Source organism: Thermobia domestica, chromosome 4 (genome assembly GCF_964235325.1).
Source record: "Thermobia domestica chromosome 4, izTheDome1.hap1.1, whole genome shotgun sequence".
Taxonomy (NCBI): domain Eukaryota; kingdom Metazoa; phylum Arthropoda; class Insecta; order Zygentoma; family Lepismatidae; genus Thermobia; species Thermobia domestica.
This window is the reverse complement of record NC_137457.1, coordinates 232,875,902-232,897,334: the sequence shown is the minus strand read 5'-3', so window position 1 is coordinate 232,897,334 and position 21,433 is coordinate 232,875,902. Positions and strand designations below refer to the sequence as shown.

The 21,433-nt window shown below is 36.3% G+C and overlaps 1 protein-coding gene across 4 annotated transcripts in view; it reads left to right on the top strand.

Moving 5' to 3' along the window:
- Nucleotides 1-1,665: 1,665 nt before the first annotated feature.
- drm (odd-skipped family member drumstick) overlaps nt 1,666-21,433 on the top strand; it is a 96,535-nt gene continuing 76,767 nt past the window's right edge. For 3 of the 4 annotated variants that reach the window (XM_081755560.1, XM_081755564.1, XM_081755563.1), the window contains exon 1: nt 2,483-2,620. The gene's annotated coding sequence lies outside the window, so the exon portion shown is untranslated. The other variant, XM_081755561.1, reaches the window with a different exon arrangement.

The following is a 21,433-nucleotide window of genomic DNA, read 5'->3' as shown; positions in this document are numbered from 1 at the left end:
GTTGTATTTAAAAGAGTTATTGTAACCTTAACACAAAATCCCGTGTAGCGAGAACAAGAGACAACATTTTTTTTAGCACCTTTATTGATTAGTGGAATGAAATTTTGGAAATGTTAATACAGTCCTTTAGGATCTACATGTTTCTAAAGTGCTAACCAATTCTCTGATTTAATCTGATATATTCTTCCTCTTTCCATAACTTTGCTCTTCTTGTTCAGGAATTTTTGCTTCTACTTTCTTCCAATCTGAAGATACCACCCTCAGTTTCAAAGGAAAGTTGATATCTTCAGATATTATAAGTGAAAGAGATTTTTTTAAAGTTTTTTTTTTCTGGAAAATTTGTGAGTTTGTAGAAAAAATAATGTTGGAAAGTTAAGAATTTATGTTATTGCTTTATAAAATTATGTTTCGGAATATGTGGCAACATGATCTTTAAGTAATTAAAATGATTGGAAAGATATCTGAAATATGTTGAATTTCCACTCAGATTTGTGTGCTGTCTGAAAGACTTTTGATGTATCAAGTGATCTGAGGTGACATTTACTCCCCTTTTCCCCTATATACATCTATGACTGAGGATATCCAATCGTTCTATTACCTTACATGCTCGTATCTTGTAACTTCACAACGCAACCAATTTCAAGGAAAAGTAATTTCTGTAATTTTTTGTCATTATTTGAAACGAGACCAAGCCTAATCTCAGTATCCTCTTGAATTACAAGTCTTATCTTAGAATTACAAGAATTATTTTAGATGTCTTGAGTAACTCTTGATATGTCGAATCTTGGAGACAAGACCGAGTCAAATCTCAGTCTCGACACCTTCCCTACATTGTTCTGCAGTAGAACTACACATTTATGTTTAGTTTATTATAATGTAATCCTCAATAGTAGACCTTAACCAAACGTTGTAGATACGGAATCATATTTACTATAAATTAATAAATCAATGAGAATAGAAGGGAATAAGTGTAAGCATTATAAGTTTTTAAAATGTTAAAAAGATCGTGAATAATATTTTTTTTCTAAGGAATACAGGCCTTTATATATACAGAATATAGGCAACACTGTTTCATAACTTAACTTCCACAACCTATAAGCAATACGTAAAATGTCCACTTCACCCTACCGCAATTTGGTGCGTTTAAATCTTCCATAACCCTTTCTATTATTGAAAGCTGGTAACAGTCCATAAGATGGGTGGTTTTGTATGATTCCAAAGGAGCCCATTCAATAAATAACCACCTTTGTAAGAGTATGTTCAAAGAGGAGCGGCAAAACTATCACTTGTACTAAAAACTAAATAAAAAAAGCACACACAAAACAAAACCCTTTAATAGTTTATTTTTTTAGGTACCCCTTTAGTAGGAAGTCAAAAGAAGCCTGGTTGCAGGAACATTTATGCTCTCGTATTTCCAAGAACGATTTCTGAGTATGTTGAAGAAATGTTCTTTTTTTAGTCTCAAGGCTAGTTGGCGGGTGGGGGTTAATTATTCAGCGAGTGATGATGCGTGTTAAGGTAGATTGTGGCTGTCAGGGATCGAAGGCCATATAAAGCAAGAGGTCAATGGAGAGCGGTGGGTGTGGGAAACTGTGCATCGGAGTGATTGGTATTCGAGGGATATTCTTCTCAAAAGGCAGAGACTACGAACAAAGAAGAAGAAAACATCTTCTTTGATTTTTTCCCTTTCATATAAAGAGTAACGATGTCTGTGTGTGTACTGCGCGGTTGGAACAGATAACTTCTTTTTCTCCAGATGAAGAACATGTCGTGACTTCATTCGAATGTGTATGGTGTGGCTCCGCCAACAGGCATTGTGGGCGGCAAAAGATGTGACATACACAAAGGAAAAGTGGTTGGGGGACAGTTTTATTTTTTCTTTTCTTTTCGCAAAGGCAGCACACACATACTCATCCGTTTGCTGGGAACAACAGGTTGCTGTAATTCCACCTCGCCAAAGGCAACTGTTGTACAATATGGCCATACCGGCATTTTTCTTTTCCTCCCCCGCCCTCCCTGTGGCTGGTACAAGACTTACTATTTCAGGATGAGTTGAAAGTTTGGTTGTTGCTGTTAAGTGCGGGGGAACAAAACTCAGGCAGAGCCAGGAGTGGTCCATGATTCCCACCCATTATGGTCGTTTTGAGGTTTGTTTCATGAGAAAATCTGACTCCTATCAGCATTCACCGTCAAAGAGTAAAGAGAGATCAGGGCCCCCTGAAGGAGGGAAGTAACTTTTCCCATCTCGTGGGGGAAGCCATATTGTTACACAACTACCAATTATAATTGACTTTGGCGGTCACGATTATTCAATCGCCAATCATTAGGCGGGTCGTGGGCGGGGCATATGCCCCCCGCTCGGTAGTGGTGCTGGCTACCGTGTATTTCCCACGGTCCCCGGCTAAGCCTCGCGGCTAAGAGGCTGGGCAACTTCCAACTTCGATCCACCTCTCAGACCTGTGCGACAACGAGTCAGGTAAGCAAGGCTCCTGTTGCTTGTCTCTGCTCCGTCGGTAGCTACTCTTGTTTTCACCAGCGATTTTTCATGCCAAATCGCGCTCCCATAGCTATTACAGCTTCTTTTAGTTGCTCCATATAGATCCTCTTCTTTCTTGTGCATGTAAGTTGTTTATTAATGTATCTACATTTAATGTAATGTGTGTTGTATGTATTGAACATAGAAATATTACGCAGTAGTGAGTAGCCGTAGAAACGAATGGAGTTATTGTTAACAGTAGCTATTGTAATTTTTTTTGTTCAGGGTGCTTCTGTTTAGCTACTGTTTGTGCCCATATGGCACCTGCTGATTCAGGTAGAACGCCTCCACATGGTTATGCGGTTAAAATCTTTTGACAAATCACTTTCCTTTCTTAATCTATTGTTATTTGTTTTCTTTAGTGTGTATTTTTATGAATGGGAAAATACGTATGTTGTAAATAATGTGTTTTAGTGGCAATATACTTGTTCGAAGCGTTATTGAAAATTTAAGTACAATTACAATAATTTAAGAAGTTTTGCTGCTTTTTAAGAGTAAGAGGTACTATATTATTAATTGCTCTTAAAGGACAATATTTTCTGAATATTATTGTGCTCGTAAAGCTGTTTTAGTACATGGGAAGACTTATGGGCATAGCTATATTACAGAAGATAATTATTACAAAGTTGTTTGTGTTATGGTACGTAACAAACAGATCATCATGTTTTATGGCTTTCAGACATTGTGAACATTCCATGCATCTTTGAATGAGTAAGTAGGCAATTACCAACGATCTTATGAATTGATTTCCAAAGATTACTTCACTAGTTAAGATCGCGACATACATCGAATTTACGTCTTTAACGGTTGATCCTATGTTTATTATACGAAAGACTTAAGTGTGTGATAACTATTTATTATTAGTGACAAAATGTGCTATATCTTCAATTTAACTAATACTGATTATAGTAATGTCGGGAGATAGGACGGATATAGTCTGATGAGAGTTACAGTGAATATCTGCTTCCAAATTGAAACGTTTGTGATCGATATTAACATATCAATGTAAACTTAAGAGGTAAGTAATACAATACGAACATGATAATAACTAACATGTCTCTAGACCTACATTCATTCTAAATTGAAATAATATGCCATCTTGACATTTAGATTTAGAATTCAAGTAATTAGAAGAAAATTAAATTTACATGCACACTCAAAATTTAAGAGTATTACTCATATAGACATGTTTAATTCGATACTATCGTAATGACATATTAGAAAATTAATTTAAATGCTCACTCAAAATTTAAGAGTATTATATATACAAACATGTTTGATTCGATGTCACCGTAAGAACATGTTAGGTATAATTTTCCTTTTTTTCTTTTATGCTAATATAGCATTTTTTTCTGTCAGTTACTAAGTAAATGCCACAGAACTTCAAATAATATTTGCAAAAGAGAGCAAGAAACCTTTCTCGAACGCAGAACACTTCACTAAATTTGAATATTCATTGGGTTTTATGCACATCTTTCTTATTCTCTTAAATTTCCAAGTACTAGATGGTAGTTTTGTATGGATATCAGAATTCACGGATTGTTTACTTATAGAACACCACAACGTTGTCAGAATCTGATATTCAAATTTGATACAACGTTGTATATTCTTAAATAAATAATTATGTAATTATATGAAAAGAATTCAGGAGATTTGTTTATTAGTATTTTTAAAGTTAAGTGGAAAACAGCATCGGCGTTAATTTAGGTAGGTTGGGGAGGAGGGCTTTCAGGTATGTGTATTTCATTGTCATGTATTCAGATATATATCCAGATTTTGGAGTCTCCCCTCAGTCCTCTCAGGATTGGCATCCATGGAAAACAGTACCATAAATAATATCTGATGCATCCATGTGTGGCAAAGTTTGAAATTGTTAAATAATAATAATAATAACTTGGATTTTTTGGGCCGAATCTGTACTATCGAGTATGATGCAAACACAGTAGACTATTATTTGTCTCATTTAAAGCAGTGTTATACTCCTATTTATTTCGTTTACATGAGTTTTAACGATTATCAAATTTAAAACTAGCAATAAATCTTGCGTGTTAATTCCAAAATCATTTGGTTAACCGCAGAAACCAACAAAAAATTAGTGATTTATTATTTTTCACTACATCATTTTTTTACTTTCTTGGGTAGGGAAGGGAGCAAAGAGTTTTTCTTTCTAACCTCATTTACTACTCAAATTATTACTAAATACTCAAACGTATTTCATCTTGTCAAATACGTAATCAGAAGATGATTTTATTGTCTTATGCTGAAGATTTATTCGCGTGAGAAAAGATGCGTGGGAACCTGACATTATTTCAAGGTACCTCACCAACATTTCTAGCCGATGAAATGCATTATAACACAGTAAATCAAGTTTGTAATTTTACAATTTCGATATTAGCTACTTACGGATGTAACAGCAACGAGCCTTTCACTAGTGCAGACGTCTATCAGAATTAGGTCTAATAAAAGTGTGTAGTGAATTATTGTTCCAAGAACAAGCTATGACAAAGAAAAAAAACTGCCGTAAGCCATACTGATGGTATGGTAGAATGAAGATTGAAAGCTTTTCTCAAATAAGGCCATTGCCTCTGATACAAAACACGAGGTTTTATGGAGGTATTACGTACATTATAACTTAATTCTCACGAAAATTTGTGTTTACTATTATTTAATATAAATGTCTGAATCTACGAAGGTTTACTGGCTTTACTTTGAGATACATTTAATATGTATTAATTAGAAGTTGCCGTGAGGAATGAATAGAAAATATAGGGTGTTTCAGTTAGGCATACTTGTTTGAAAATTTATATCTCAAAGAGAATTAAATACGCAACTTCAAATAATGGTGAACGCTGATATTGATCTCTATTTTACCTGGGACACTTCCACTGCGAAGGCTATTGGGGGGGGGGGGATTTCAAAATTTTAAACCAAAAAGTGGGTCGTTTTGCACATTATTCGAAATGTCTTTGCATCTACTCTAATATCATTCTAAATTATATATCTATGCGTACAAATCAAATTTTCAAATTAAGCTTTCTGAAGTTTCCTACAGTCACCCTCACAACGAGGATGCTCTTGGCAAAGTAGAAATTAACACTGCAATTCTCTCCATCCGTTTTGATAATTAAATATTGCATTGAAAAATTAATTGATTTTTAAAATGGATATATTCTTAGGGAAAAAATCACTTCTCCTTATCTTATTTTTTTTTTAATATTGAAAAATACTAAATTTAGTATACCATCTGAAAAAAAAAAAGATTTTCGAGAATGTTATTCCATCTAGTATTTTCAAAACGTTAAAATGTTTACATGAGAACAGAAAAGACAATACTTTTAAGATAAATTATTTTAAATCTACATTTTAAGGTTGATAAAGTGTTTCGTTTGTCTTTTTTTAAAAAATATTGAACATTTTTTATTTTTGAACTCCCGTTCTCTGTTTAAACAAAGAATTGAGATTTCATATGTATTTGAAATGTCAGTCATGAATGATACAGAATATTTGGTGATTATTTAAAGTTTACTTATTACTAGTTTTATTTATAAATGAAATGAAATTTTTGTTTTTTACGTCCCATGCTTGTGCCGGTTAGGCTAAAGGAGACAGTGATGATGATAGATGAATGAAATGGTGGAATGAAGAAAGTGGGAGGAAACGGGAGAACCCCGAGAAAACCCACGCACACGGTGTTTGTCCACCACAAAGTTCACTTGGCGGGAGCAGGGTTTGAACCCAAGACCCCTAGCACCAGAGGCGAACGCTGTACCACTGAGCCACCGCGGCCCCTAGTTTTATTTACTAGTGAGGTTCTGGACACAGCTATAAAGCCATTTTACACTGAAAACAATGATAAAACTTAAGAGGAATTTTGGAAGGGAATGCACCAAGTTCTGTTCTTTAAGGCACTTTCCCATCATTCGTCTAGTGTGATTGAAGATAACCAGTTAGAAGTTTCGGATCCGGAATACTTCGATTGCGATTAACATTTTCTACCTGACACATAAAAGAACCAATAGTTCTTTATGCATTCAGAAGTTCTAATTATGTATTCCTTGAGTGGAAAAGCCGCCAATATGAAGTTATTATTGTTTATTTATTACTCTTTTACCCTGAATGATGCTAAAAAAATCACTTCCGTAGCAATGAGTTTAGCTGAGAAATGAGTCTTAATTAACACTGCTGTCTTTCAGTAGTGCGTGCAGTTTTCATTTCTTAAGAAACTGGAAGTGGATATGTGCTATCATGTGATTATCATATTATTGTTGGTTTGTATAGAAGTTTTCTCTCCTTAACTCACGAGCCCCCTCTCGCGCTAAATCGGTCTCGAGGCTCAATAAATGAGCGCAAACCCATGTGAGCACGAGTCCTGTAAGTGCATAGTGAGCACGAGATTGAGAAAGTGGATCCCCATAAGACAAACATGAGCGAACGTGAACCTCATTGAGGACAGCGAGTCCGAGCTCTTACTAAGCACAAGATCGAGCCAACGCGAATATCTTTGAGGATAGCAAGTCGAGCAGGTTGAGTCAAAAGCGATAGTCTAAGCTAGTTTCACTGATATTAGTGAGCGCTAGCATCACTGAGCATAGTAAGCCTGGGCCCAAGTGAGCCCCAGCTGCAAAACGACCTCATTGAAGACTCTAAAATCCCTTTATGTCCAGCTCGTATTTTTCATGTGATCAATATGCCGAGTTCACCTTATAGTCCACTCAATTTTGTTTCCCATGTGTTATTGGATGATAGTTCGGATGGATGATACATATTTAGAAGTTCGAAATGAGTAGCTTTCTCTAATCACCTGTCAGGCTTGCAACCAGACACAGAAGTTTGGGGGGGGGCATGAATAAGACAGGGGGGAGGCAAACCATTAAAAATTCTCTTACAAGTATCTAAATTATGATTATAGCATTTTGTATTGAGGTCTGGAGGGGTCAAGAAAACTTTAGGGGGCCAGGCTTCCCCGGTTCCCCTCTAGTTGTGAGCCTGTCACCTGTTTGATCACTTATCTTTGTAACAGATGTTTCCTTTAAAACTTTGTTTTCGAAATTTCTCAGCCTGCACGGTGGTGAGCAACTTTTACTCACATTCTATGTATAATAGGTTAATGCTCAAAATACTATTTCTTGGGATATTTGAATATGAAAATGATAGCTTTCAGTTTTATGTCCCACAGTTATGTCGTATATTCTAAAGGAGATGGTGTGGTGACTATGAGAAAGAAATGAAATGATGGAATGAAGGAAGTGACAGGAAACGGGAGAATATCGAGAAAACCCACACACACCACCACAAGCTCATTTGGCGCGAGCTGGGATCCAACTAAAGACTCCACGCACAAGAGTTGAACCTTCTACCACTGAATCACCGCGACCTCTCTTGCGGTATTTTATTATCATAATGCAAATGTATATTCCAAGTTTTAGCAATATTTGAAAATACAATTACTCTATTATACAGAATTCAATCGATTTCAAATCAAAAACTTCTAGAACGCTTTTTGTTAAAATTATTGAGATTAATTTGTGAAGGCTAAACCTAGGCAACTCATTACAATGTATTAATAACTTGATATTTACATACAACTGGATGAGAAGATATAGAAAATACTTCTCATCATAATGAAATAGGCGTGTTTCAGATGAGTAACACAGAAACAATCTAACACTGACACTATTCTTTAATAAATCTAATATTGCTATTCGAGTGCTCCTCAGAAGTTAAAGAAATGACGACAACAATACTCCAAATGTTGTCAGTTTGACGTTGACTATCATTAAAATATTCGTTTGCAACTTTTCGATTTGAAATCGTCCGAATTATTTTTATTAGAGTTATTATCCTTTTACGTGCTGATAACCTATGAAATATATTATTTTATATTATAATAATAAAATGTCTTAAGAAATAGTACTGTAATAATTAAACGATTCTGATATAATGGAAAGAGTTACGCTCCTATAGATATTTGCTACAATTTTGTCCGATATTTGGCGCAATGATCGTAATTGATAGCAGTGCATGAAGAAGTAACATTTATTTCCGACCGTTACTTTTTATTATTTATTTCTTTATTTTCATATGTTACTGCTACGCTTAAATCTTTAAATGTATTCACTTTATGCAAGGTTAAGTCTTGCAATATTGTGGTGCATAACATACCTATATTTATTGCAGTACAATGAAAGCAGGTAAACATTCGTGTATATTCAATATTGTCCCGTTCCTCACATGCACGTCGATACCAAGTTTGTCCTTAGACGTCACTGGTATTTCTACCTCCTGTTGGTTGATGAAGCATTATGGTATCAGGAAGTAGTCATGGAATGAAATAGGTAATATTCGAAGGGGGTAAGGTCAGTACAATACGCTGGGTGTGGTATCAGTTCAATGCCATCAAGTTCCTGAATTTGTTGTTGCGTTTTTCGAGTCGAGTCTGGTTTTGCGTTTTTCTGACGCAGCAGGGTGCGTTTTCGGTTCACCAATACAGAATATTTTGGACATACATCCTCTACAACTGTTGGGAACATAGTTCACCACCATTGATGGTACAACCGTTCAGAACGAACAAGGAATGAATTACTCCCTAGCAGTTCCATCACGCACAGAGTATAACTTTATGCTCTGAACGAACTTGTTTGATGATCGCTTCTGGATGTTTTCCCTTTCGCATTCACTCAGTTTGTACATTGGGTTTCGGAAAAACACCCACTTTTCGTCGCATGTGACAATCCATTTCAAGAAACGCACATCACATGGATTTTGCAGTAATTGTTGCCACACGTTTACTTTACTCTGGGCCTGAGCTGAGGTAAATTCATGTAGCACAATGCGACAGCTCCTGATATTTTTACCGAATTCGTGAAGGTGACACACTACAGTGGATAGGCCATGCTGGGTTAGTTTGACAATCACCATGCGCTGCTGGATGGATTTTCCTCAGTGGCGTGTCGTATGAATTCATAATTTGTTACTCTGCGGCGGCCGGACCTTGGCTTCTTTTTGATATTTTTACAACCTGCGTAAAATTTCTGGAACTACGAGTTGCAGTGCTGTGGTTCACTGCATCTTCCCCTTTCATATGAAAATTTTTACAGGTTGCTGCCGCAATGTTATGGCAATATTGGTGTAATAATACCGCAACAAATGTTTGAGCTTATACAGTAAAAGTTCAGTATCAACCGTTGTTAAGCATTCATCGTCATTGCCACTAAAGAAACTGAAGATAGTGACGGAGTGATGACATCTGTGCTAAATAATCAGCTTGCCACATTATCTCTTGGGCCAGTTTGACCTTGTACTTACGGCCTACCATGACTTAGAATATCCACGAACATGCTGTTTGGGTTGTGGAAATATTGCAAGACTTATGACTCACCCTTGTAGCACTAGCTTGCCACTAATTAGCATACTCGTGTTAACTACACTATATTACTTACAGAACGGATTCCTTAGGTGTCAGGAGAAATATTATATATTCCCCTTTTCTTGTACTGACCTTGTATCATGTCCGATCGATTCTACATTGCGTACACAAGTAGTTGATTCAGAATATCCAAAATTTATTCAGGTAAACTTATGTCGCTAATCTTCTATCCAAAGGGAATAAGACGTTACTCTGCTTCGGACAGTTATAGAGTATAGAGGAATCAGACAGCTTTTTGTAGATGTATCCGCACTTTACTACTTAATTCATTGCGATACGCCCTCAACAGCATTGCAACCTTTTACCCAAATCATAGACTTTCTTAAAAACTATTCATAATTTCTGTAATTATCATCGAACTATTATTGATATTATTACCATATTTTTATCCTTCTTCATTTTAGAAGTATCAAGTATAAACAAAAAGACAAAAAAATTTTTTTTTTGTTGCATAAAAAGAGGAAGCTTATGTATTATTTTGACTCTAGAGTTGTGCAGGATAAATAATTTCAATAACAATTAACGAGATATTCTATCAATAAGAAGGCTTAAGAATGTATGTAAATGTTCTGTACCTGATTCCTAATGTGCTTTTAGTATTGTTCCCCAAATTAATTTTCGTTAGTTAGATGTCAGAAAATATTGAATGATACTATAAAAAGCAATATAGTAAAAATTTAAATTTTGAGTCATTGTGGTTCACAGTGTTCCAACTTGACCAAAAAGTTTGAGTTACAACAAAACAAACTGAAATAAACCACTTTCTTAATAATATTTTCAACTGACCAATCATCACAGAAGGGGGAGGGAGGATAAAGTTCTATTGTTACTTTAATTATCAGGGTATTCCAACCATCATTTCACTTCCTTTTTCGCGGAGAATATGCATGCGTCTGACTAAATTCAAATTAAAGAAACGCTAATAACAATTGGACTCTACCATAAATTGCAGGTCACTCACTGCAAATTTAGAAATATCCGTGACATAAAAGTTGCTTCTCTTATTGTTGTGAATCACGTTATCTTTTCTTCCCTCTTTTACCATCTCGATATCTTCTATCACATCAGTAATTATCTTCAGTACTGTTCTTCTCTTCCTCAGTTTAACTACCACTTCCTCATTGTTCTTTTCCTGAATCTAATCTTCCCCGTTCTTCTTATACTCACATTTCGAATTCTTTTGGTTCTTCCTTATCATTCTTTCGTGTTCTACTAAGAAGGCTCAAAAATGTTCTGTCGGATTGTGATTCTAAAAAAGGAAGGTGTAATATAAAAATATACCTGAAAATCGGGAGCCATCATGGGCACCTGAAGCGGGGGGGGGGAACCTGGCTCACGAAAATGTATACGTAATATAGAAAACCACGTATATTAAATACCAAAAATAGCAGACGTAATATAAGAACCATGGATATGCCCCCCCTAGAAAATCTTCTTCGGGCGCCCCTGTCAGCCATAACTGTTTCCAATGCCCGGGAAAACTATTGATCATACGGTGATAGAATTGAACGAAACGTGAAGCAAAGTATTTGTCAAGTATGTGAGTCAGCCCGTATGTTGTCCATGGACGACAAATTTTTCATCCTGCGAGTATGAGAAGTACATTTTTCAAATTCGACATGGCACGAAAAACTTGACAATTCTCGTCTCGTTCTTCTCGAGATGAGGTTCCCAATTTCATGACTTTCTTAGGTAACACTAGTTCATCCAATTCTTAAATCCCAAACATTGTTCTAGTGTTAAATGATTAATAGTATAAAAACTATAAATGGTCAAAGTGATTGTATGGACACAATGAAGAATATTTATCAACGTTTAAAAATATTTAAGTCATCACACAATATACTCCATTAATAAATATAGTCTAAATGTTGTTCGGTGAATTTCTCGTGACGCGGGAGGACTCTGATAACTTGTAGAGGAAGTTAAGAAACAATCGGGACTTAAATGTTCTCCATAAATTTTCGAAACGTGACGAGGCAAGAATTTTTTTTTTTTTTTTAAGAATTGAGACTAGACTAGAAAGTTCTTCGAGAATGGAGACGAGACGAGAAAATCTTATTTCTTGTCTCTTGGGCAACCCTCGTCGTTACAGTGGTTCTCAACCTTTTTTGACTGACGGCACATTTTACTGACATCGCGACACACTTGTTTGATATTTTAATATAATAGTAATAATAATAATAGTAATAGTAATAATATAAACTGTAATGGTGTAATCGTATAAGTTTTTATAGGCCTAATGTAATGACTCTAAGTAAGTTTTTATAGGACTAATGTAATTACTCTACGTAAGATTTTATAGGCCTAATGTAATGACTCTACGTAAGTTTTTATAGACCTAATGTAATGACTCTACGTAAGTTTTTATAGGCCTAATGTAATGACTCTACGTAAGTTTTTATAGGAATAATGTAATAACTCTGTAAGTTTTTATAGGCCTAATGTAATGACTCTACGTAATACTGAGCATTACTACTGCCGCTGGAGGTGGACTTATGAAATGCGTCTGTCTCAAAGTGGATTTTAACTAATTATTGTTAAATTCTTCATGATTTTTAAATTCTAAAATTTCGTGACCCCCTCCCTCCTAGGGACTGCGTGACACATCAATGTGTCCCGATAGAATGGCTGAGAACCGCTGGTGTAACAAATAAAAGAAATAGTAATCTTATAGTGGAATGTTTAGGAAATAGAGGGAGCCGTTTTTCAATGAAGTCGGATAATGGTGACACGGATAACTTGAACAGCATGTGATTTAGCGTTATCCTGAAGCAGTACTGGCTCCACAATTTTTAATTTCTTATCCCAATTACTGCCTGTATACACTTGCAGTGATTATCAGGATAGGTGGCAGTAGCTCTGACGTATAATGACCTGAACAGTCTGCTAAACTAGAGTATAACTTATTTTCATCCAAAGGTGGATTTGATTGTTTGGGAGTGACTTCAAGTAGTACAAACCAATGATGACAACACTGAGAAATATCGTAAAGAACAAGTAGAAGTGTCACGTGGACATCACGTGAAGTAGTTTGGTTTGTATTGCGTAGTATTTTCTCAATTAATATTACAATCAGAAGTGGTAATGGATTTTTACCACTTCCACCTTTAGTGGAGGTGGAATGTATTCTAGGGCGCTCAACTGATTCCAGAAAACCATTCATTATCTATTACCAATTTTACTCTATATCGATCAACGTTAAAAACAGCATTGGTTGATTTCTCCAAATTCCGGTCTGTATAGAGGATTAAAATAAAGAGGGCACCTACTGGGACGGCACTAAAGCGATTTTCTTTCTTTTATCATTTTTACTCGGTTGTGGTGGATTTCTTCCACTTTCGGTTTTAGTATAAAGTTAACGATTGAGATGAAATGTATTCTTAGGAAGCTTAATCGATTGCAGAAAACAGCTTTTTTACTATCTATTACAGTTTTAACTCTCTAATAATCGACAATAAAACTGGAAATGGTGGATGGACCACCAGCATCTAGGAACTTGATTCCTAACTTTTTTTGACCCTTAACATTCTGGCCAAAATTTATGGCACTGCATCAAGTAGTTTCAGATTTTTTTTATCACGGACAGACAGGGTAAATATTTAAAGGAGTTTTGGTAAACCAAACTCGTTAATAAAGAACTAACTTCTTATTACACCTTCCCCTCGGTGATGCGTCCTAGAAGGATTGATTGCTGTGCTAAAACTAGTAAGCCTACCTTACTTCCCGCTTATTTACAACGATGCTACCAATTAATTTTGCCCGCGAGACGAGACGACAAATAAAGGTGTCTCATTTCGTAAATTTTGTAAAAGTCTCGTCTCGTCTTGTGAAGAATTTTCTCATCTCGTCTCGATTCTCGAAAAAAAACTTTTCTGTTTTTGTCTCGAAGTATTTATTGTCTAGATCAGCGTTTCCCAACCGGTGTGCCGCGAATGAACCGCTGGTGTGCCGCGAGGAAATCGAAACAAAATTATTAATTCTATAGCAACCAAATTGAAAGACATAGGAAAATATGTATAATTTTGTATTTCACATTAGTATGAATTTCTACCATGGAAAAACATACTGTAATTGTAATATATTATTCTACATCTATTACTGTGTAGCAGATTCGGCTCGTACACATTTCCACGATTAGCTGTTATGTTACGCTTCAATTGAGAGTCATACTAAGACCAAGAAATGGAAGCACTTGTACGATACGCATCAAGTGAACGTTCATAGAAGACTCATTCGCACGTGAATGACAGAACAACACTTTGTTCAACAGCTGTGTTTTGACATCGACGCATCGCAAGCTCTGTGATTGCAATAATATGCACCGGTTTTGGTTAAAACGGCAAAGTTAAAAGTACAGGACATTTGTTTGTTCGTTCGTTATTTAGTGATCTTCGTTCTTAGTGAAAGGTTGGATACAGTTTTAGAAAAATAAAGGGTATTTTTTAGAATCAGAGTCCTATATTTCATTGCAATTGTTTTCTATTTTAAAATTAGAACAACAAATAAGCATAATGAAATAGCATAGGGGAAATTAGTGATCGAGCTTTCATCTCTGTGAGAAGATCAGTAATCACAGAACAAAATTACCGTGGTATTTTATATTTGCAATTAATAATAATATTATCAGTGTGCCGCAAGAGAATTCAAGTTACACCCGTAGTGTGCCGCAAGTTGAAAAAGGTTGGGAAACGCTGGTCTAGATTTCTAAAGTTATGTACAAAGTTTAGGATTTGAGTTTCTTCTAAATTTTAGCAACAAGTTATCAGAATCGTTCAGAGATCCACGAAGGCTGATATAACAATATTTAAACAATATTTACTATTGAACTACGTTATATTAATGACTTGCGTATCTTTAAACATTATAAATACTCTTATAGTTCTTATGCTATCAATGATATAACAGTAAACAGTGCTTAATATCTAAGCCTTAGCAGCGTAGCCCAGGAGACTTGTAAAATTTCTAATCTTGTCTCAATTCTTATTTCGGAAACGAGACGACGGGTTTCATTCTCATCGGCATCGCATGTGATTCAGATTCTACGTTAAGCTGTAGCTTTACGTCTCATTAGGGATGCGCTCGAGTCGAGACATGTCTCGAATCTCGACTCGACTCGACTCGAATTCGAGTCGAGACACACTTTGTAAAATTCGAGACGAGTCGAGACAAACGTATTTCTCGACTCGAATTTTCGAGTCGAGACACGAGTCGAGTCGAGACGGCTCTTAAAAATCTCGACTCGACTCGAATGTCTCGAAAATCTTTCTATAATTTTTAATATTATTTTGAAGAAAGTATTCGCTCAGAAACAGCCTTGAAACCAATTCCAGCTTTTATTCCTTCAGAAAGGTACAGAACGCATAAAATTAATAGTTAATCTTTAAAGATCAAGATTTAATTTTCAGCTCAATTCAGTTAATTAGAACTAATAGTTAATGTCGTTGTATTTGGTTGTACTGCAAATATAATGATAATAATAATAATAATTGATTATCTAGTTTGTATAAAAGTATTATCCGTAGTCTAAATCTAGTTTGTATAAAACTATTGCGATAAAGTGAACTTCATAAATTCTCTGAATGAGCAGTTGGTAGTCTATAGTAATTTAGCATAGTTATAATTATTGTGTTTTCGTTCCCATGAACGCAATAGGGTTACGTAACTTCTGGATTATTCGCTTGCCCAACTATTCTGAGGCTTTAATATGTTGCAGCATATCACGAGCTACGGATAATATATAATGTAACATTTGTTGTACATCACATATTATGAACGAGACTATTTTACATAGTATATCTTATCTAATATAAATAAAATAAAGAGTTTGTTTGTGTGTTTGTCTGTCTGTCTGTGTGCGACCTGGGGACCAGACGAGTGGACCGAGAGTTCCCAAAATTTGGTCACGGGTACCTTAGTCCAGGCCCCAGATCAAGACGAAGCGTTTCTTTTTAATTTCGAACCAGGGGGGTCTCGGGGGGGACGTTTACTGGGACCGACCTGGGGACCAGACAAGTTGACCGAGAGTTACCAAATTTTGGTCACGGATACCTTGGTCCAGGTCCCAGTCTAAGGCGAAGCGTTTTTGTCAAAATTGAAACCAGGGTGTCTCAGGGGGGCGTTTAGCGAGACATGTAGTAAAAGTAATCCAAATTGATCGACATTAGTGTCAAATCCATAGTATTCACGGTCGCTGAGATCAATGGTGACACTTCCATCAGCGATGACTTGCAAATTCAGCTAGTACTGTATGCGGGCCGGGTGTCAGCGGGTGAAGAATACCGAGACATGTATAAATAGCCCATATTGATTGATACTAGTGTCAAATCCATAGTTTTCGCGGTCACTGAAATGAATGGTGATACTTCCACAGGTGTTGACTTCCAAATACAGCCCCCATGCGAAGAATGGGTATATTAAGCTAGTATTACAATAAATGGACTGCTTGGATGCCAAGAAGTAGTACAGATAAGTATCATTCACTTCTATGAATAGGTATTTTTTAAAAGGATTTTTGTAAACACTAAGTTATAAAACAATGAACTACATACAGTAGTTATGGTTTTGGTTCCCAACATAAAAGAAATATGGATTGTTCATGAGATATTGAACTTCAATTTTCACTCCTGGAAAATTTCAATTTTGGAGTTAGGCCACTTGGCATCAAAGCAGTTCACTGTAAGATAAATACATTCCGCACATTAGTAACATAGTTGTTCAGGGGCCTTCGATTTCCATCCTCTCAAATGAAAGCTGAACGATTGCTTGATACATGCTGACTATATAGGAGAACTAGTGTATTAAGTTTTCGAGTTTTGGTGCGTATCTGTATTTACACTCTGATATAACTTTAAGTTCACACTCAAATCGAACTAATTGTTTAATGCATTTCGAAAGCTTTTGTTTTTATGCAGCTCATTAAGGAAAATCTATTTCATAATCGTAACATTTATGTACTAAGAAACTATGAACGTAAAGTGGACTCGACCTAGCCCCGCGGCCGCTGTGACTCAGTGGCACAGCTCTCACCCTTGGTGTGTGAGGACTTTGATTCTCTGTGTGTGTGTGTGAACTCCGCGGCTAATGTACGCGTCTTTGCCGTGGAAGACTCGGGTTCAATTCCCGGCGCGAGCTCATGTAGTTCGGATTCCACGTTAATCAGTAGGTCTACATTTCATATATCCTCGCTGCTGAAAGAGACGGTAAAGTCAAAATCAACTCAACAATATATATGTGTGTGTGTGCTTATGTGAATTTCCTCGTGGCTGTATGGTTAACACATACGCCTTGATCGCGGGAGACTCTGGTTCGATTTACGGTGGGAACTCATGAAGTTGTTACCGGTATCCCACTTTAAACTGTAGATCCATGCCTCATATAACCATAGATATAATATATATGCCTTTGATACACTTATTTTCCGACTTGGAAGCCATCGAAAATTTCCGGACACAGAGTCCCGTAGACCGAAAATGAGAAACATGGGTACAGAGTAAAACAGCCATAGAAATTTAAGCTTTTTAGGCTAACTTAATCCTTACATATAATGCAACTAGCTTGGCCAAGTTATAATGGAGGAAATGCTATCATTGCAACACTCTGAGAATAGAAAATGTTCGTCAGGAATTACTATCTCCCCCTCTCCTGCAGAATGAAAACCCTGACTAAAACTCAATATATATATATATAAAACTATTTTGTGTAATGTAACAAACAGTGGCGGACAGTATTCATGTTTCCTTGCAGAGGTCCTTACGAGGGTTCGCTTCCATCTTCCTCTCCCCAAGAACTAAAATAAATTAAAAAATTGCTATTACTTGTTAATCTTGTACAAAGGACGCAATTAAAGTCCCAGTGTAACACCCCTTCACATTTAGATTTTTCCCCTGGAAGAAAACCAGTTATTATTGTTTCTTGATTTCTCAGTCTCACCTACATAAACATACGAATAGAATTACAGGATAGGACATGTTTAGAGTGCTTGCACGTGACATCTAACTATATTTCTCATCAAATGTGTCACAGATGAAAATTTCCGTTTGTACTGCCTCTATTTTCTGGTACATATGTTTCATTTATGTTATGTTGCTAAAATTCGTTAGGAAACAAGTACAGACTGCGCCTGTGTGCCTGACCAAACGTAAATGTACTGGATAATTATTTCTTCACTTTCTTCCAGAAAAAAAAGTAACCCATCTCATGTCGGCTAACAAAAGGAGGTAGCGGAATAAAGATAGCCGTTGTTTACCTAAGGTCGTTACACAGCAGGGGTTTCATTCAGTCAGAGGGAAAAGAAAAAATAATTTAAGGTTTCTACATTTGTTTTGAACTGCAATATACTTCTTCCTTTTATTTTAAGAACCATTTCCTTCTCATTTGTCTGCATCAGAAAAAAATGCAAAAAAATCACTAGAATGTGCCTATTTACCCAAAGTACGTACTAGATCACTAGTTCAATACTAAAATCACTAAATCTAGTACGAAATCATAAATGTGGCATCCCTGGGTTGGAGCGAAAGTAATGGTTGGAGTAAAAACTAGTCCGTATTTCTACTGCGTTCTGTTGTTGAATTCACAGAAATGTTCAAAAATAAATTCAAGAAGTAAAACACTATCCTACAAAAGACTGTTTACTTGCTCACTGGTTTTCGTATTGTGAACTGAAATTCAAGTGCGCAGTCATGTTGAATACTTCTGTCCCTTTCTACTTTACAACTTGAGATGGGATGAGGGTCAGGATAGATCTAGTGATATACCGCTAAAGGAAGTGCTTCAGTACAGAGTCGGAAGCGGTATGTATTGTTTATACTACTTACAACGTTACCCCCCCCACATAAAATATAAATTCACCCTTTCTCCCTTCCCTTTTTCGAATACAATGAACCGACTCTTTTGCTGAAGAAAGATGCTAAAAGAAAATTGAAACATCTGTGTCTAAACTTTCTTTGAAGCTCAGTCTTTTGTATTTGTAAGGTTTTGCGAGTGTTTTCGAGATAGCCAAATCTTTTACCATGGACTCCTGCTGCGAACTGACCGTGAGTAAACATCCGATCTCGCTGTGCTCAATTTCTCTCGCACACGTGAAATGGGTTTGTTGTTTCCAAAACAAATAGGAAGTTACCTTGTGCTTTTGCATTTCTGCACGCACACAGGTACCATTGTTGTTTTAATGATCAGAAGAAATATAAAAAAAACATCCGATATATATGATACGAAACAGCTAACAGAGGGAGGCAAAGATAAAAGTAGGCCTATACCAAGTTTTCCGCGTGGTACCATTATGGAGAATAAATATTTGATAAAGTCACGTAGATGCGCTTAAATCTATTCCATCTGTCCTTATAACTTTTCTGGTCTCATCAATTTATCAGGAGAATACGTACAACATATGTCCAAATTCCATATATACTCTTTCTAAACTAATGAGTAAACTCATTAAGAACACCAACTGATATCAATAAACAGGAAAGAAAACAATACTTTATACTTCTATCATTTGGTACACATCTCTATGAAACACAGCTTGTTTCTTTTCGAAATAGCTCCTTCGTGTCACAGCTGTGGTTAGTTTTGTTTTGTGTTAGGATGAAAGAGAGAAATGCAACATTTGCTTCGCGGTGAAATTATATATATTATTAAGATGAGCGGTGATAAGCGAGGTTTAACAAAGAGTGCCTTTCGGATGCACAATTTAACGGGTAGTTGCAGTCCGTGTTGAGAATCGAACCAAAGCTATGTAAGACATGTTATGACAAATCCAAAAGGTGTGTTGTATCGGTGCAGTACCAGTTTTTCACGTTTTTCAAAATGTTCCAAAACCCAAAGAATAATCTTTAATTTCTGATATTTTAGTCGTCACAATTACAATTTTATAATGTAGTCAATGTTTATAATTACTGGGCAGTTGGGAGTTTAAACTAATGACATCATAATAAAGTCAAAACCATAATTTTGAGTTGAATTGATTCTGAGTTTAACGTCCCGTTCAGCAGCGAGGCTATGTGACACGTGGACCTACTGATTAACGTGGAATCCGAACCACATGAACTCCCACCGGGAATCAAGCCCAGGTTTCCCACGCCAAAGGCAAGTATGGTAACCGTTAGCCACGAAGGAGCTCCACCATAATTTTAGTGGGCGATAAGAAATATCTCGCCAATTCTCTATTGCTTTTACAATAAATAAAATTTTATAAGTATTAAAGAATAGTGGTAAGAGATTTTATAATAGCTCTTTTATTTATGAGATATGAGTATTTAAAAAAACAACTAAAGAATAGGTTGGCGGAACCACAAAAGACTCGTAAAATAAACTTTCTTATAAATACATACGCACCTTACTCATCTTTTATAATAGCCATGCTTACGTTGTCCATAAAAACAGAAATTCTCTTTTAGTAATACTTTACACAAGATCATGAAGTGGGTTCAAATTTAATTAAAGGCAAAATACAATACAATAATCCACAAATATTGCCTCAAGTGAGTTTAAAGATTTCTAAACACTAGTGCGAAACCGGGCTCTGCCGTTGCGATCGATTTACAGGTCTTGAGACGAAAGTAAAAAGGGACTTACGCACACAGTAAGTAAAAACAATTAATATGCCTGTAACTTTCCCCCAAATGGGTGTATCTTAAAACTAACCTCACCATTATTTTTCTAATTAAATTCTACCCCGAAATTATGTATCATATTACCCTATTCCCATTTTGAAAACTTGACCTTAATTCAAAATCGCGGATTTCAAGATGGCTGCCATCAAGGTCATATCTACCATACGACTTCCCCCCAGGACTTATATGTATCCACATGGTTTTTCTTCACTTTTCTTCATTAACGCTCCGTTTACAAAGGGTAGTAAGGGACTTCTGTAGTAATCTCCAATAACCACATCACAATTCTTAAAAGTTATTAAAAAAAATAGAAAACATGCACCATGGCAAAAATTTGTCATCACAAGTAATGATGCATACATGCCTTCTATCAGCAAAAAAAGTTTCATTGAATTTGAAGCCGGACATTTGAGTGATGTCCCTTGTGGAATGTGATTGAACGTGAGGTCAGAGCACATCGCCCCCCTTCCCGGAATTTACGGGAATTAGGTGACCTGAGTGAGCACATGTGGTGCCAGCTCTCTCCAGCGACCTATCAAGGATCATTGCGTGTATGCCAAGACGTGTCGCCGTTTTTATCCATGCCAAAAGTCGAATTACTGACAATTAGGTAGGTAGTCATGATGGTCTGGCTGATGTGTGCGTATATTTTAACTCGTACATTTTGTCTCGACTCGAATTTCGACGTCGAGACAGAGACTGTCGAGTCGAGACACGAGTCGAGACAGAAACATATTTTCGAGTCGAGACACGAGTCGAGACAACATTTTCTCGAGACGAGTCGAGACAGGCTTAAATCTCGACTCGACTCGACTCGAATGCATCCCTACGTCTCATGTAGCCTTGTTCCTGAAAGAG